This window comes from Cupressus sempervirens, chromosome 9, assembly GCF_028749045.1.
Source record: "Cupressus sempervirens isolate cs-2001-9-10 chromosome 9, ASM2874904v1, whole genome shotgun sequence".
NCBI lineage: Eukaryota > Viridiplantae > Streptophyta > Pinopsida > Cupressales > Cupressaceae > Cupressus > Cupressus sempervirens.
Genome location: NC_143126.1, coordinates 219,742,428 through 219,760,738, shown reverse-complemented (window position 1 = coordinate 219,760,738; position 18,311 = coordinate 219,742,428).

The window sequence follows — 18,311 nt, the reverse complement described above, 5'->3', positions numbered from 1 at the left end:
GTCGGTAGTGCCTAGTCTTTGGTACCCATTTTAGGTGGGAATGTTGTCATGGATCGCAGTTTCTAATTGGTTTATGATGAACTTTTCTAAAGTCAATTTTGGCATCCCTCAACCTTTGGGACACCTTGGTGTTTCTTTGCCTTGATTCTGGTGATTGCCTTCCCTTGACTGTGCTTGGATGCTAGTTATGGCCTTGTTTAGTGCCTTGATTTAGGTGATTCGTCCCCCTTTAACTCTCTGCTTCATGGCTTGTTCCTGACACCATGTTAGTGGACTACTTGCGGCTTAACCTCCAAGTGCCACCAAATTTTTTAATCCATGTGCTTTCTTCTAGAATCTAATGTTTTTGGGGGTACCCTTTTTCATATATTTTCATAAGGGAGACTATTGTATTGACTCTCAAACTTGGAGCAGTCAGTTTGAGTGGAGACAAAGACTAGGTAGAGGAGGTTTCGTGGTAGCCACGGTGCACATTAGCATCAAAAACTTGCATCAATGCCTTTTTTGGAGAAATCATCTACTTGATCTGCATTTTTTTATGGAGGAAGAATTTGGTTTTGGGCCCCACCTCTTGTGATCTATCTACATCATGTGGCCTTTCTCCAAACTACCCTATGTGACTTGTTGGAGGATTTGATCAGGGGACCTACTGGAGCATGGCAGGGAACTCCAAGTTAATCAAATCCTGAGCGGGTGGAGAATAAAGAAGATTTGGAGCCACTATTTCTACATACTCATTTACATGTAGTGAGCAGGTCTACCAATGATCAATGTATGCGTGATTGGTGTGACATTGGTTTTTTTTCTTTTTCTAATCATTGGTTTATTAATTACATGGCCTTTTGCCATTATTCATTGGATTTTTTTGATGGATTTTTCCAATCATGTGGCAGGCATGTTTGGAGCCTTTTCTACCAATACATGATTGGATTATTTAAATAAAAAAAACTCAAGTAACCACTGCTTTAGATGATTTTTCTTCTCTAAACTCTTCTCAAACTCATTGTTGACCTATGATGCTCACTCACGCCATGTCCTGCGGGCCCCACACTCTCAGATCTGGATCCTACCCTTTGTATCCTTGTTGGCGGTCTATGGTGGATTGATGAATTTTTTTGGACCCACCACCTATTCATGCTTTTTAGCCACCAGTGTTTAATCCGACACCGACCCTTTGTCTGGCTCTTGTTTCTGGCGGTTGGACTTTTTCTCAATAAGGGTATTTTTTTGGCATTTTTTCCCTCAACATTCATTTAACTATCAAATTAGGGCTCATCCACACCACATCAACATTGCATCACCACTTCCTTTCACCTCCTCTACCTCTGTTTGGACCTACTTTCACATTATTTCTCATATCTTGGGCATACAGACTCCATTTTTTGCAAACGATATATCGTCAAAAAGCTAGTTCTGAGCCCATCACAGTGGTACAATTAGTTTCCAGTGTTGATGCTTTTTTGATAGCTTTTTCTACTGTCAAAGTTAGGATTTCATTTTTGCACTCTGGGGGACATATCTTGAGCATTCGATCTCTGATTGGAAAGGTCTTTCTAAGCTCTTTCTAGTGATGCTGGTTATTTTTCTAGATTCTACTTTAGGAACATTCTATTTAGTCTTCTGCATTTTAGCATTCTAGTATATATCATGGTTATTTTAGGTTTGGGGGATCAATTTTTTCGCTTCAGATGATTTTTCATGACTTCTACTATCTATTTTATTAGTCTTATGTCTCTTATGGTCTATTTAGACATCATTTGTATGCATTCTTGCAAACTCACTAAGATAAAGTGCTATACTACATCTGTATTTTCATTTCACTTGTTTGCCTTGTTTTTCGTTCTAATTCAAGCAATTTCATATGAGGATACTCATGCAAATTATTGTATTATTGGGATTCACCATATCTTGTGCCTTATTGTACATGCACTACTATGATATAGTGCCATGCGAGGTTGATGTTTTGCCTCTTTTTTTCATCTTCCTTTGTCAAGTGAGTGTCCCTTCCATGTGAACACAAACCTCATGAAGTGTCTAAGATTGATCACCTTAGTCACATATATGTACTCTATTGTGCATCTTGATCATGGTTCCTTGACATGCAGTACTTTTGGCCCACTTTTCCAATTACTTGTCACCTCACCCTTGTCTACATTTGGGGGAACGGGGGGGGGGGGAGGGGGAGGGGGGGTTCTTCTTTTATTTCTCATGCTTCCTTGGTTTGATTGATCAACTCTTCAAGCTTTGGTGTTTCATGTCATCTGTATCTTCGAGTTTAGTCGTTTGCCTTTGTGTGCCTCCTGATTCGATGCAAATTATAGTCTTCTCTACCTAGCCAAGTTCTGTTTTAGTGGAGGTTCTTAAGATCAATAGTTACTTTTGAAAAAGCTTTACAACTACTACATGCTTTAGTGATGTTCTTCATGATCATGTGTTCCTATCTTATGGGATATTCCCTAGTTTGGAGGCTTCTTTAGTCCTTCACTAGTTTATTTCAACATGTTTTCCATCTCTTTTTGGAGTAGGATTTTTCCCATGTGGTTTTCTCTATTTCTCCTCTTTTCAAAGATTTAGTTGTAGTTGGGTACCTCATCAGGCCTTGTTTGTCGGGACCCAATTCCACTTTCAATAGTAGTTTCTAGGTTTTTAGCTACTCCCTAAGTTAATCTTAAGGGGGGGTGTTAGAGTAATTAGATATTTCCTAATTAACTCTAGTTGCTTAAGCTAAACTTTAGGCATCTAATAATTAATTCTTTTATTAATTATTTTTGATGCAACCTAGGTTAGACCTTTTTAGGGTTTCAGTCTCCTTTATAAGGATGATCTCTCATTGTAAATATACAAATGAGATTAATTCATTGTTGATAATAACAATCTCTTTTTTGCTCATCAATAATGTCTCATCTATGGATCTAACAATTCCTACCTCCCCATAGAATAGTAGGGATAGAATTATTACTTTAATAGTAGGGGCCAACAATAATTGTCTTAGAATAGTAGGGCCCCTACAATTCTACAACCCCTATGACTGAATAAAATTAGATAACAATAATATGCCTATAAAATGGTAGGGGGGGTGACCCTAAAATTCTATGAAGAACCGCCCTCCATAGAATAATAGGCATATTTTCCCTTTAAAAATCTATGGGCAAGGGATACAGGTTTAAAACCTAATATAGCTTTTACTTCTCTCTTTCTATGATAGGTGTTTGCATGCAGGTTTTTCTTAGGAGTTATGAGGTTGATCTTTCATCAACTTCAAAAATTTTATCAACACCTTCCCTTGCAATGTTTGTATTTATTTTATGGGAATCCTGAGAATTGAGTGTATTGTTGATGCATGTAAGTTGAATGTGGACATCCCTGTAGGTTCTACTGTGAGAATTTCATTTGCTCTTATGGAAAATTCATTGTCTATGTTAGAGTAATAAGGTGTTTTCTTATAAACAAAATCATTTTGATTTAATCATATCATTCTCTATGTTAGAGTAATAAGGTGTTTTCTTATAAACAAAATCATTTTGATTTAATCATTAAGTCACATATTATCTCTAGTTTACTTAAGCTAAACTTTACACATCTAATAATTAATTATTTTATTAATTATTATAATGCGACCTAGGTTAGTTACCTTTTAGGGTTTTGATTTCCTTTTAGAAGGATTGATCTCTCTTTGTAATTCAAGTTGATTCAATATACTTTTGATTTAATTGCTATGTCTCATCTTTCATGGATATCTAAATTCAACCCTCTATAACTTCATTGTTCTCTTTCTATGATAGGTGTTTACATGCAAGTGATTCTTCAGAGTTGTGAGTTGAGATTTCCTCAACTTTAACAATCTAGTGCATTCCTTATGTGAGTTATTAAGTAATGCTTTCCTAAGTTTGTTGCTCCTTGTATGATCATGTGTAGTGGTTGGGTAATGGGACATTTATTGTGATATGTAATTATTTTAAGTGTGACTTGTTTCTCTACCGACATTTCATACCTTGGAGTTTCAAAGTCAGACAAAATGCATCCACCTTTGATTTCTTTGTATTTATGAAGTGGTGCAATCTCATGAAAGTGCTAAGGTATTGCATTTTAATCTCATTTGTTATTTTGATCAAACTCACTCTTACCAAGAACATCAAGGTCATCTATTACCTTGTTAGTTGAAGGTCCCATTTGTGAAGACAACTTCCATTCATTCTTCTCTTCGATTTCCCCCTTGTTAATATCACTACTAGTCTCTTGCTCTTCTAAGGTTGATTCCTTCTGAGGGATGTGATTGATGTTTCATAATTGATAACTGTCTTCATTTAGCTTCCTCCAATTTACAATTATTGAATACTATGTAAGACCTATCTCATTCTTTATGTCGTAAAAGTGCTTACAAATAATAACAACTCACTCCATTAGAATATTTTGAATTTATTGGAGTCCTCATAAGGAATGGAAAATATCTCTGGGAAAACATTGATGATGGCTTTATATTTTCTCTTTTTTCCACATCCATTTCTTTCAATTTTTAGCACAAGTGTAAGATCTTACAGATTCTAGTAGGGATATTTTCTCTATTTTTTAGGGTATCTGAATATATGTTTGCATGTAGGTAGATTGCAATTGTCGTTTTATCTAGTTTCTTTGATATTTGTTGGAAAACCTTACATCCAACATGCACAATTAAGAAAAGATGATTACAAAAAATGATTGGTAGTTTTTGAAGCATGTGACATGCTTTATATGCCCCTATATCATGCTTCATAACTATTTCCACAATGAATTTTTAACCTATTGTGAGGGTCGGTCTATCTGATTCCTATGATGTTGTTATTCTTGTTAATATATGTGTGCAAGTATCAAACCTTCTGTTTGCATTTGATGTGTATTTCGTAATGTATTTGAGAACAAGGGCTCATATTGAGGTAAGTGGATGATAATCTATATTGGCTCTCCATACTGATAGCATGTTTGGGTTGTGTATGTTGAGCTTGTCATCATTTCTTGCAGATGCATATGTTTTAACCATGTCTCCTTCATAGAAAAGTGTGGAAGTTTTTGCTTTTTCCATGGAGATTTGTATTGCCACTATATTTCCCCCTTCTTTTGCAAGAATTCTCCCCTTTTTTTATTTGGTGTGTTGTTGGACATTATTAAAAATGTTCTCATAGTCTTCAGGATTCATAGCATATATCTCATTTGTACTTAACAAGCATGGTTCATCCCACGGAGAGCAATAAATCAAGTTTTCTTTGTTTTGAATTGCAAGGGTTCTCCATTCACATTCATTCAAGCCTCTTTCTATGCTAAGATCCATTTAAGATTTTTGTTGAAGATATAATGCCATTGACTTGAGACATCCTACATTCATTTCTAGATTCATTTGGAGCACCTATACTTGTGGATTCAAGGATTCGAATCCTCCACAAGGATTTCAACATAAACAAGGTGAATAGTTCCATTTACTCTGTTTATACATATTGCAATTTCAATTACATTTCAAGGTTGATTTTAAACTGGGGTTTAACCAACACAAACCCCCCATCCAAACAACAAAAATTATTTTTCTTGCAAGTACAGGTATAAGTCAACGAATTGAAGTTCAGATTTGGATACCCTTTTCGGCAAACTTTTGAGATCCACAAACATAATTTACATCAAAGTTGTTCAGGTCAGAGACAACCTTCAGTGAGGGGTAAGATTGTGCCCCACTATCTAGGTCAAAAAGTTGACCTAACCTTAGAAAAATAAAAGTTTTTAGGGTTTTCTCTATCTCAGCATTTCCAATTTGGAGCGGGTTACAGAATTCCTCGAAACTGTACAAAGACATTAGAAATCAACATTTTCTAGTTTTTCCCTACTTTGAGGTTAGTATTTTTCTTCTATTCATTCAATATTTCAAGTACATACTTTCTATAGTAGATTATAGGATTTCCTCCTTTCTTCATATTCTTCATTGTTTGATTCGTTGGTACATTGATCACTTCTTTGTGATCAATCCATTTGGATCTTTCATTTTGGGAATTTGGGTTAAGGATAGGTTCTATATTCCCCCTCTTACATCATATATCATACCACCCCACACATTCACATATTTTTACCCTATTCATTTTGGTCAACCTGACACACTTACCCTCTTTTCTTTTGTGGAATTAGATACCCTATTGTGTTTTGTGGTGTTAGATTTCCTTTTATATTATCTTATTGATGTTAGATTTATCTTTTATGTTAAATCTTGCATACTAATTAGATTTCTTGCATCTATATTTCAAAAATACAAAAAATTGCAAACTCTCTTTCAAAATACAAAAATATTCACGCTTTATGTTTTTTTAGTTTAGTTCATTTGCATTGCATTGGTTTATGAGCTTTACTACTTCCAGTCCTACTTATAATATTTTGGTTAGATGAATTCATAGACTTATAGGTTCCTTTGATCCTAAGTCTTCTTCTCCTTTTCTTAGGATCCCAGATGATAATTTGATTAATCATGATTTTAGTCTTATTATGGAGCAAAACTCTTCTCACTCATCTCATGTTGAGGATGATGCTTTAAGAGTTCCTGCTGAACATGTCTAAAAACTTTCAACCAAACTTGATAAAATGGGTAATTGGCTCATGCAAGAAAACCATATTCAAGATTCTATTCAAGCTATAGAGGCTTTAAAGAAAGTTCTTCATGATACTGATTACGATGTTAACTTCTTGTGTGGCATTACTCACCTTGTGCATTCAAATGTTAAATATTTAGCTCAAGAAGCTCAGATTTAGGGTTGGTTTCTCTTGTCACTAGTGTAGAACCTACTTTTGTTCCTTCACCTAATATTCCTACCTATTCTCCTTCTTTGGTGACTGTGATGGTTCCCTCTATTCCTATGAGTGTTCCTCTTGTATCCCTTCCTACGTCACAACCTTCTTATCATAATGCTCCTTTTACTTATTCTAATCCTCTACCAATAGTAGTTCCAAGTGTTCCTCCATTTGTTTCTTCCATTCTTGCAACTTCATGTCTTCTATTCCTCTAGTCTCATATACTTTTTCCAGCATTTCTAATGTATCTATTCCTCCTATTTCTTCTAATGATCCAACAATTATCAATTCTCAAATTGTGTCATCTTTACAACAACAACTTGCATCCTTGACTCAAAATAAGTTTAGTATTCCTACATGTGACATGGGAAGTCCTTTGTCTCCTAATATCATTCATACTCTCATTCCTCAACAAGCCGATATGCCTCATCTTGAGAATTACAATGGTAAGGGAGACCATGTTCATCATGTTAAAACATTTCAAATCCTTTGTAATGATTATGCTCATGACCATAGGATTTTAGCCAAGTTGTTTGCTATAACCTTTCGTGACAAGGCCTTACAACGGTTTTGTTCCTTGCCTCCTTATTCTATTGATTCATTTTCACAACTTGCCAATGTTTTTATTCAATAATTTCAAAACAACATTGGCCTACAAGTGTCTTTTACTAATTTGATGCATTGTAAACAAAATACTAAGAAAAAAATTGACTGAATTTATTGGTAGATTTAAGCATTTACTTGCTCAGATTTCGTATCATGTTTTTGATATTGATATTCAATGTATGTTTATTTCAAATTTGCAAAAGGATGTTAGAGATAAGATTTTTCTTAGTGAATTTACCTCTTTTAATAACTTTGTGCAACGCTTCATCATTATCAATTAAAAGTGAGTGAATTTGAGAGCAACACTCCAATGGCTCCTATTCCTATTGATGAAAGTGATGTTACTCCTAATTCTAACAAATCTCAAAAATTCAACAACCATGTCAAGCTAAACAAACAAGCAAATGCAATTGCTGATCAAGTTGTTGTGGCATCTCACAATGCCACTTCTACATCCACTACTTTTTGATTAAATCATACGTTTACTCCTCTTTCTGAATATTTACATTTCATTATGAATAGGTTGTTAATTGCTAATATTACTACTTTACCTCCTATTTGACCTCTTTTACCTACTATGATTGCATCTAAATCCTCTGATCCTAAGGTTTTTTGTTAATATTATCGTCAAAATAGTCAATATACTGAGAAATGCTATTCTTTAAAACATAAGGTTCAAGATTTAATTGACTCTAATGCCTTATCTATTGATGATCTTTATGGTAGTGGGAACAAATCTATTTCTCCTCCTAATCAAAATCTTCAAATCTATATGAATCCTTTACCTATACATGATACTAATACCATTGCTCAACCATCTTCTATGGATATTGTGTATGATGCAAAGATGGATGATTTTAATCATATTGTTATTCAAGTGGAGCATGTTGTTCAATATGTATCTCCACCTCAGTCTAAACCTCAACTTCAATCTCAAGTTTCATCTCAACCAAAACCAAAACCTAAGCCTAGATTGAAGACTCAACCTAAATCTCGACAACAATCTAAGAATAAACGACCTTGGGAACTTTTGAGACTATTAAAGCTCCTAATGGTCCCCTTTATATTTATGCTAGGATTTCTCAAGTACCTACTCGTGATTGTCTTGTTGATCCTACATCCTTAGTCAATGTTATTATTGAAGAAATGTTTTTATGAAAACTTGCAACGTGATTCTTGTGATACATTTGATGTGTGGATTCAAACTTTTAAGGGTTTTCTTTATCCATCATTTGGTTCTATTAATTTACAGATTGAACTTTGTGGTAAAATTGTGAACACTAACTTTGTTGTTGTTCCTACTTCTAATCAATTTTAAGTTCAACTTGGTTTGTGCTACCCTTGACTTATTTTGGCCTTCATTACTTTATTCATGTCCTTCTCGACATGATCATCTTTTTTGTTCATATCAAGTCTATAAGCATCGTAAGATTCTTGAGTTAAGCTTACCTCCCATTGATCTTAATCATGGTCTTTAGCCGACACCTTCCATACCTCCTTTATCTATGACTTCTACATTTGTTAATCAAGATCCTACTATTGCTTGTCTATCTACTGATAATCCTATTAATCCTCCTATGGAACCTCTGAAGGATCTAGTAATTGATCCTCTTAGTTCTCAACACATTTCAAACAAGACAAAATGTAATCAATCTACTAATGAACGTCATAAGAAGCATCATGCTCAAGCTAAAGCTCTTAATTCTATTCTTCAAAAACCTTTACCTTCTTCAAATAAACCTATGCACGATGTGTTAGAAGAAGTTATTGCTAATAATGATGTTATGATGCATTATTATAATGATTCCATTTTGATTAATCTAGATGAAGAAGATACTCTTGATGATACTGATGATGTTAATGATGAATATGAAACTATTGACATTGACATTGATTTACCTAATATGTTTTCCTCACAATTGACGCTTACACCTAGTATAGAACATTGTGATTCTCAAGAGGATCCTTGTTTGGAATTGAATATCATTCCTATGGTGTTTGATATAGTTCCTCTTGCGAGCTACCCACCTTCCCTAAATGATATAGAATGAGATAGGGAGAGTAGGTGACATGCTTGATTGGCTTGTCCTTTATGATAGCCTTTTGTGTGTTTGTATGTTGTATTGTGCTTCTCTCATGATGTGTTTGCTAAATGTTTTTAGATTCTTTTATACGACCCTTGTTGCTTTGTTGATGCAAGGTGATAAAGGAATCAAACCTGTTATACTATTCCTCTATATGTATCTCAATTCTTTCATATGTTATTTTATGTTATGTTGTACATGTGATATTGTTCGTAAAGGTTTCCTTGTGTAATCTGCTTGGATTTGTGATTTGGTAACACTAATTCTTTTTGGTCTCCAGGTCATGGTCTGAAAATATTCTTCTTTGTATCTCTTATGTGATATTTCCTCCTTTGTGAAATTAGTTCTACTTTCTTTGGGGAATAATGTCAATTCATTTGCAATAATACACACACACACACACACACACACACACACACACACACACACATACATACATATGTATGTATGTATGTATGTATGTATACACACACACATAAACCCTATAGCAGGTAGATCCCTTCTGTGTTCTTTGTATGTTTATGTGGTATTTCCCTTGATTTTTCTTCATTTGGGGGCATTTCATAGTGGAAACATAATTTGGAATTGTTTATGTTTCCATTAAAGACATTGCTCCTATTAAAGTGTTAGTAATGACTTTAATGTGGGGGCATACACTTTGCTCACCTATTTCACATGCACCTTTTCGACACACATATTATTTTTCAAGATACCTTTTCTCCCTTTTTGCATTAGTGAAAAATCCTTAAAGCATGGATTTATATTTTAGATTTCTTGATCCCTCTAGTTTCAAATTTTTTGATCCCTTAAGGTTGAAGGTGTCCTTAAGATTGGATCTCTTTTTCTTTTTGGTTTTACTCGTATGGAATAGAATATTCTTGAGGGTGAATCCTTGATGGTTTGACTAGTGAGTAGCCACATTCACTAGGCGGTATCTTTCCAGTTGTGTTGTTTCCTTGTGTGCTTCACAATGGGACATAAGTTCTCATTAGGAGAGATAATCACACTCTCTCTTTCTCTTTTTCTAGAGATTTCTCTCTTATTTTGATCTTGGAGTTGACAAAGACTTGAGTCCTTGGGGGCTTAAGGATCCTTTTGTCCCTTTGGTTTTAATAAGATTATCTTTTCATTATGATCTCCTTTACCAAAAGTTTGCATCAAGTTCATACTCTTACTAAAGTGGGGGCTTAATGTATCATCTTAAAATGGAAGCACTTCCATGATAAGAGTGTTTATCCCTTGCAGTAAGTGGTCTAGAGTCATGTCAAACACCTTGAATAGGTCTTTGCATGTATCTAGTTGTTTTCCTCTTGTTCTTCTTTTCTCCCCTATTTCTAGCCTCTTTCTGATAACTTTCTCTAAGAAATTGAAGACTTTGACTTTCTAGGTCAATGATGACCTGATGGGTCAAGGTCAACCTTGACCCTGACCTAGGTCAAGGATGACCTTAACTTTGACCTAGGGTAGAGTCAACCTTGACCTTGACCCTAGGTCCAAATTTCAATTTCTAAAGGTTTCAAGATGTTGGGCTTTGAAAAGTTTCATTTTCTCGCTTTAGGGTTGGTTGTTTTGGATTTCAGAATGGTATACTCTTAAATTAAGTTTAATCTAGGTCTATTTCTAGGGGTTAAGGTTAATTGGGATTTAATTCTCCAATGTCGGCCTCTCTAGAAGTTTGTGCCCTAAATCACTATATAAGGAAGCCTTCCTCTCTCATTTGAGAGATCCATTTTTTATTCATACAATCAAAGATATATTGGACGATCCATTATCAATCATTCAAGCATTCAAGATCGAATTCATTAGGGAGATCCATTGTTAGCCATTGAAAAATTCAGTCTCTATGGAGCCCTCTTGTTGAAGATTTCTCCATTCACATTCATTCAAGCCTCTTCCTATTCTAAGATCCATTCAAGATTGGTGTTGAAGATCTAATGTCATTGATTTGAGACATCCTACATTCATTTGGAGCACCTATACTTGTGGATTCAAGGATTTGAATCCTCCACAAGGATTTAAACATAAGCAAGGTGAATAGTTCCATTTACTTTGTTTATACATATTGCAATTTCAATTACATTTCAAGGTTGATTCCAAATTGTGGTTTGACCAAGGCAAAACCCCCATCCAAATAACATAAACCATTTTTCTTGTAGGTATAGGTACAAGACAATGAATTGAAGTTAAGATTTGGATACCCTTTTTGGTAAACTTCTGAGATCTATGAACAAAATTTTCGTCAGAGTTGTTCAAGTCAGGGAAGACCTTCAATGAGGGGTTAGATTGTGCCCTACTATCTGGGTCAAAGTTGACTTGACCTCAAAAAGACAAAAGTTTTCTGGGTTTTCTCTCTCTTGACATTTCTAGTCTGGAGCAGGTTGAAGAATTCCCCGAAACTGTGCATAGATATAAAAAATAAACATTTTCCAAATTTTCCCTACTTTGAGGCTAGCATTTGTCTTCTATTAATTTAAGATTTCAAGTACTTACTTTCTATAGTAGATTATAGGATTTCCTCATTTCTTCATATTCTCCATCGTGTGATTCATTGGTACATTGATCACTTCTTTGTGATCAATCCATTTGGATCTTTCCTTTTGGGAATTTGGGTTAAGGATAGGTTCTATATTCCCCCTCTTATGTCATATATCATACCACCCCACACATTCACATATTTTTATCCTATTCAATATCTATTGCAAATGAAGCCAAATAAATATACGATCATGTGCAGTTCTTATATGTTTCCACTCATAATGTACCAATAGTCTTTTGCACTAAGGAGTTTTTCAATCATGTCTTCATGGAAGATTGTGACTTTTGTGAAGATATAGTGTTGTGATGTAAGGGTTGTTAATTATGTTTCCAAGTTGTTTCTTACTTGATTGCATATCAACAACTCATCTCTAGTGAAAAAGCATTGTAAATCAAGCCACTTTGAGTATGTTACACTCAATGTGAAGATTGGTGTGGGTTACCTAGTAGTTTATTATTTTTGTTAGCTCTAATTGATGTGTGTTCTAGTAAGGTCTTGTGCTTCTGATTGTTGATCCACATTGCACGAGTTCTTTACAAGTGATGCATTCAAGAGGTTAGTAAGGTGTACAAAGATTTTGAATTGTAACTAATGTGCTTTCCTTTGCATTCATGTTGATGAATATGGCTACGAGACTCTAACTATGATGTTGCATCATAAGATTATAGATGAAATATTAGAATCTTTGATTTCTTCCAAAGCTCTTGTCATGATGCTATTAGCATGAATGTTAATGGTATTCCTATGGGGGAGTATCCTAACAATGTTGGAGACATGATTCAGAGCTTGTGTGTTGCATTCATGACAAAAAAAAATCATTGATGTCAACATACTAGTTATTCTATGAAGACAAGCAAATCAACATACAGAGTTTGGCTTTGCACAATTCAAGGAATGAAGATCAACTTATGCTTACTTATGATAACATTCTACAAAGTGCCTAGATTCTATAGGTAGAGTGCATACAAAAATATGAAGACTGGATAGAGTTGTGATTATTTTAGTGAAGGCAATATTTAGATAGAGTTTTTGGAAAGTGAGTATTGTTGCTTGGATTGTATCTCCTAACAGAGATGGAATTTGGTCAAGTAGACTTGGATAGAGATAGAAGACATGTTGAAGTTGATGTGGTTAATAATGCACATTTAGATAATCAGTGCATGAAGAGTTATGAAGATTGTGAGCCTATATATTGCTTATAACTATGAAATTATGTAATATTGTAATGTTAGGTGTAAATGTAATATCTTTATTTGGTCCTATATAATTATTGTAAATTGAGAAAGCCTCATGATCGATTCAATAGCTTACTCTAGGACTTGGTGCAAAGGAAGGATGATTTCCTTGGCTATACTCATCTAATGCAAATATTGTGTAATTAGAGAGATATTATATTGTGTGAGCTTACATGCAAATATCTTTTGGATCAAAGAAATGATTGGTGCAGTTGAGGCATGATGATCTTACAAGGAACTACATTTGGCAAAGAAGTTGTTGTTGGACAGTGTTGATGTAAAATTATAATTTTCAATGAGGATAGTACTGAAGCTATTTGGATAGTGGCTCCTTTAGTCTTCCTAAACAACTCCTAATAGGATAGACACAAATCCTAATATGGTTGGAATCTCCTAACAAGGATTTAAATTCTCCTAACAAGGACTGATATGTGTTGAAGTGTTTCATTGACTCCTAATAGGGTCCATCCTTTCACAAGGAACTTTTATATTAGTACATCATCTTGTGGCTACCATCCCCACCAGGGTTTTCCATTTGATCAAGGATTTCCCTAACTAATAGATTTGGTGTTATTGTTATGGTTAACTTTTTGTGGTTGTTGCATCTATTGTTTACATGGTTTGGAATTAATAAGTATATTGAGAGTTATTTTAATTGCATAATTGATTCATCTCCCACTCTTAGCTATCTTGGTGAAATTTACTTTCTAATAGATTCTACATGAGATGTAATGTGAATTCATGCATTTTCACCTCCCATAGTTCTAGTTGTAATGGTTGTATATATCCATTCGGGAAGAGAGTGGGAAATTTTGTATCAAGAAAGCCTTTTGTACTGTACTCATTTATTAGAGATATTTCTATTTCAAGTCAGTGATACGATATACATTGTTGTTAAGTTTGAGTGTTTTCTTAATTATTTATAGCTTGTGAAATTTTTTGGCACTTTTGATACAATTCATGATGTGGTAGATGTTCTCTTTTCATTTGGGTCCTTATCATATTCCTCTTTGTTACATGGAGATATCATGCCCTCTTATGATTCAATTCTTGTGAGCATGTTTGAGATGTGTGTTCTTGCTTTAGGAAACTTGGCTAAGCTAGTTGCATCTATCATTGCATCACTATAATATGGGTTGTGTCTTACTTTGCACAATAGTGCATCTTTGGCATGGCTCCTACTTATGTAATAGTTATAATAATGGCCTTATATATGCATAATTCAAACTATGAAGACATACAACACATGTATTCTTCATAGGAGAATCTCTATAATTTTGTAAATATCTTTTGCAAAGCTTATTGTGTGTCCTCTATATTTACACTAACCCAAAAAATTTTGATTCACCTGTACACACTAGATTTACTTTTGAATGAGCATTTCTTCCACCTGGATTAGTCTTTTCATCACAACAAGTTTCTCTCCTAGGTTTATATTATTTAGAAATGAGAATCAATATATACCATTTTTTAACACATCTTCTATAAGTTTGAGTGGAGTTTACTAGCTGAACAAGCATGCTCGGGTAACATTCTTTACATTTAATGCAAACCTTTAAGTCACATAGTGCATCAATTCTTGTTGAAACTTCTTTTTTGTTGCTATGTGCTTAGTTCTCCTATTTTATTTTCTAATGATTTTTCTAGTTGCTCTTGTTGACCTTCTCTTATAGATCCACTAATGCACAACATCTATTCTTGTATAGTTGTATACAATTTATGTTATGTATGGTAACTTTGGCTATCTATGTGCAATGTTATAATTGTTGTGTCTATGCTTTGTTTGGGACATCTTGTTTCTAACTTGGCTTTCTAATGTGCCTACAAACTTCTATACCATCTTAATGATGTGTATAGTAATCTCAACTTCTTCTTTGATTCTCCTATTGTGCAAGTTTACATAACTAAGTGTTTGGATCACACTCTTCATTGCCACTATCCATTCACTACACCATATAAACATTAAGAAATTATGTATGTTTTATGTAAGAATTTATTTTTATGTTATATTCACACAAGGTACAAATTTATATAGTGGGGCCCTAAATGTTAAAAGAAAATTATTAGGTATGCAAGTATATTTTCCATGGATTTGAACAAAAACTTACAATTGTATTCCCTTTTTGAGACATTATTGTACATAAATTCTTGTATCAATTACTTTATTTCAACACTAGATGTATATGTATGATACATTTATGAACATGCAAATATTTATTAGACACATCTATTACTCGTATGGTCTAATGAAGGATTATTGTTTTATCAATCCTCCTTATTGTAGATGGTAATTCTACACATGCCACAAATTTGAACATGCCTACAATTATATTATTGTTTTTTTCTCTAACTCATTGATAGGTGTGAATTTTTTACTTTTTTGTGAAGAAATAGAAAGATTGTCATTACAAGTTGTGATCTTGGATTTAATATCTAAGTAGATTTCATATCAATTATTCCAACTTGATGCAAACTCTATTTGTAGCTTTTATTGTCCCTCTTGATAATGTTATACTTGTCCAACATGGATCTTTTGGTAATGAGTGTTGAAAACTTTATTGAAATAGGTAACTTGTGTTTCACAACCTTCTTTATCTATTATGTTGAAACTGAATACTTGGCCAAGTCCGCATTGGCCTCTATATTGGTGAAGTTCCCTCTTCATTGTTACACAATCTTTGATGGTCCATCTTGGTTGGAATGGTTTCAAGATGCTTTATGGGTGTGATTGCTGATAATTTTTCTACCCTACTTTGAAAAGTCTACAAACCAAGTACAATTTTTTGGGATTTTGAGGGCATTAGTATTTTGGGTTTACATGATATACCGACCATGGCAAAGACAACATTTCTATCTTCTTTAGTCAGGCTTTCTAGCTTCATTCCAATTGGGACAAACTCACCAATGATTGTATGTTGTGAGTCTACAATCTCACAATCATCGATAATATATCTATATAATTGTTGCATATCCAAATATTAGTTTTATTTAATCAAATTCTTAAGTAGGTATCATAGAAAAGATTCTCAAATATGTCAAATTAAAACATCATGTGCACCTTAATTTACTCCTTTTTGAGGAATGTGCTTTTTCAAGTGAATTATTGTTCCAACATCAATTTTTCTTGATGTTATATAGTCATTATATTGCATAAACAATGATGTTTTAGATTAAGGTAAAAAAAGGGACTTGAAACCTAGAGTAAAGCAAGAAACACAAAAAATTAGGTTTTACTTTTACAAGGACCTAAAATCACAAGTTTAAACCAAACATACCTAGGTTTTACAATGATCTAGAACCTATAGTTTTAAACAAAAAGTTGGAAAATAAAAACAGAACCAACAACACCACACAGACTAGCAACCAACACAACAATGACCATGACCAACACCTATAATAGTTCCTTGATGCTCTTCTCCACCTCCTTGCCAACTTCAATAGTAGCTTCCATAATATGAATCTTGGCAGAAATAGAAACCTCAAGAGCATCAACAATATTTTTCCTCATACTCTGCTTCGTTCTCTTGCTAGGTCCTCTTGGAATTTCAAAATAAGCAACTCTCAATTAATAACCATAGTAGAGAGCAACCTTGTGGAGATTTGAATCTTGGTTGTAGCCACTACAGGCAAGAAGCCCCACCATTTCAACAAAGGCACAAGCCATAAGCAATGATGTTGTTTTCTTGTTCTTTCCATTAGATACATCTTTGTTGTAGTGTTAACTCTATTTTTTCCCACTTCCAAAGTCTCAAATAGTTACTATTGGTACAGTGGGTTGCAATATAGTTTCTATTTTATAATTAAGTTGATTGCATAATGAGTCAAGTTAGAAAACATGATGCCAGGTCCTGCTCATTTTCACAAATCATTGTAATCATCAATAAGAGTTTCTTATTTCTGCCTTCTGTTTAATAATTATTTATGGCTAGGGCTTAGTAATGTACATGTAAAATATAGAATATACTTATATATTGTGCAAGTTTAGATTGCATTTCTTGAATACACCCACTATCCTCTTCAACATTTTTGAACTCATGTCATGGAAGCTTGGGAAATATTTGCATGTGATTTTAGTTTTTACTTTCAATACTATAACATTAGACAACTATGAAACATCGAATAAATTTCCCTTAATTGACAGGTATGATTATTTTAGGATGAAATAGACAAAAATCAAACAAAGAGTTCTTTTTTTTTTCACTTTCTCATATCATTGCACATTTTGTTTTCTCACAACGTTGCACATGACAAATTTATGCATCTTCCTTATTCTAAAAGTGAATGAGTATACCATAAGACAAATGAATTTGACATTTTTTCTACTTTTATATATATTAACATATGTATAATTATTTAGTTTTAGTTTGCGAAATTAGATTGACCGTAGGTTTAACAATCAAAACTTTGGCTTTTAAGAAATATATATTTTTATTATATTTTATTTTTTGAAAAAAAACATATTTAAATACTTTTAAACTTTTCCATTACACTCAATCTTTAATTGTGACATAGATTTATGGGACATAGATTTCAATTCTTTTTCTTAAAAAATTCAACTCACCTAATCAAAGCTAATCAATTTACTATGAACATATGAAATTTTGAGTAATTTAAATTATATTCAAGAAAACAACAATTGAAAAAATAGTAAATCATTTTAGGTTTTTTACATCAAAAAATGACAGTTGGTTCTTATATCCATAACTAGTATCTTTTTTTAAAACAAAACATCACCTGACTATTTGTCATCTATGAAAAGTTCCTATCCCAAACATCAATTCAAGAAAACAATAGTCGAAAAAATAGTAAATTAGTTTAGTTTATTTTACATAAAAAAAGGACGAGTGACTCTCATATCCATAGCTAGTATCATTTTTTTAATAACAAAATAACACGTGACTATTTGTCATCTATGGAAAGGTTGTATCTCAAACATCATTCAAAGCATTTTGTAATATACATCTCAATGTCGATACATTCCCCATATTGTAATACTTGTCATATCTTATTTCTCACTTTAGATTGTCATTTTATTCTAGCACCTCACATCCTATG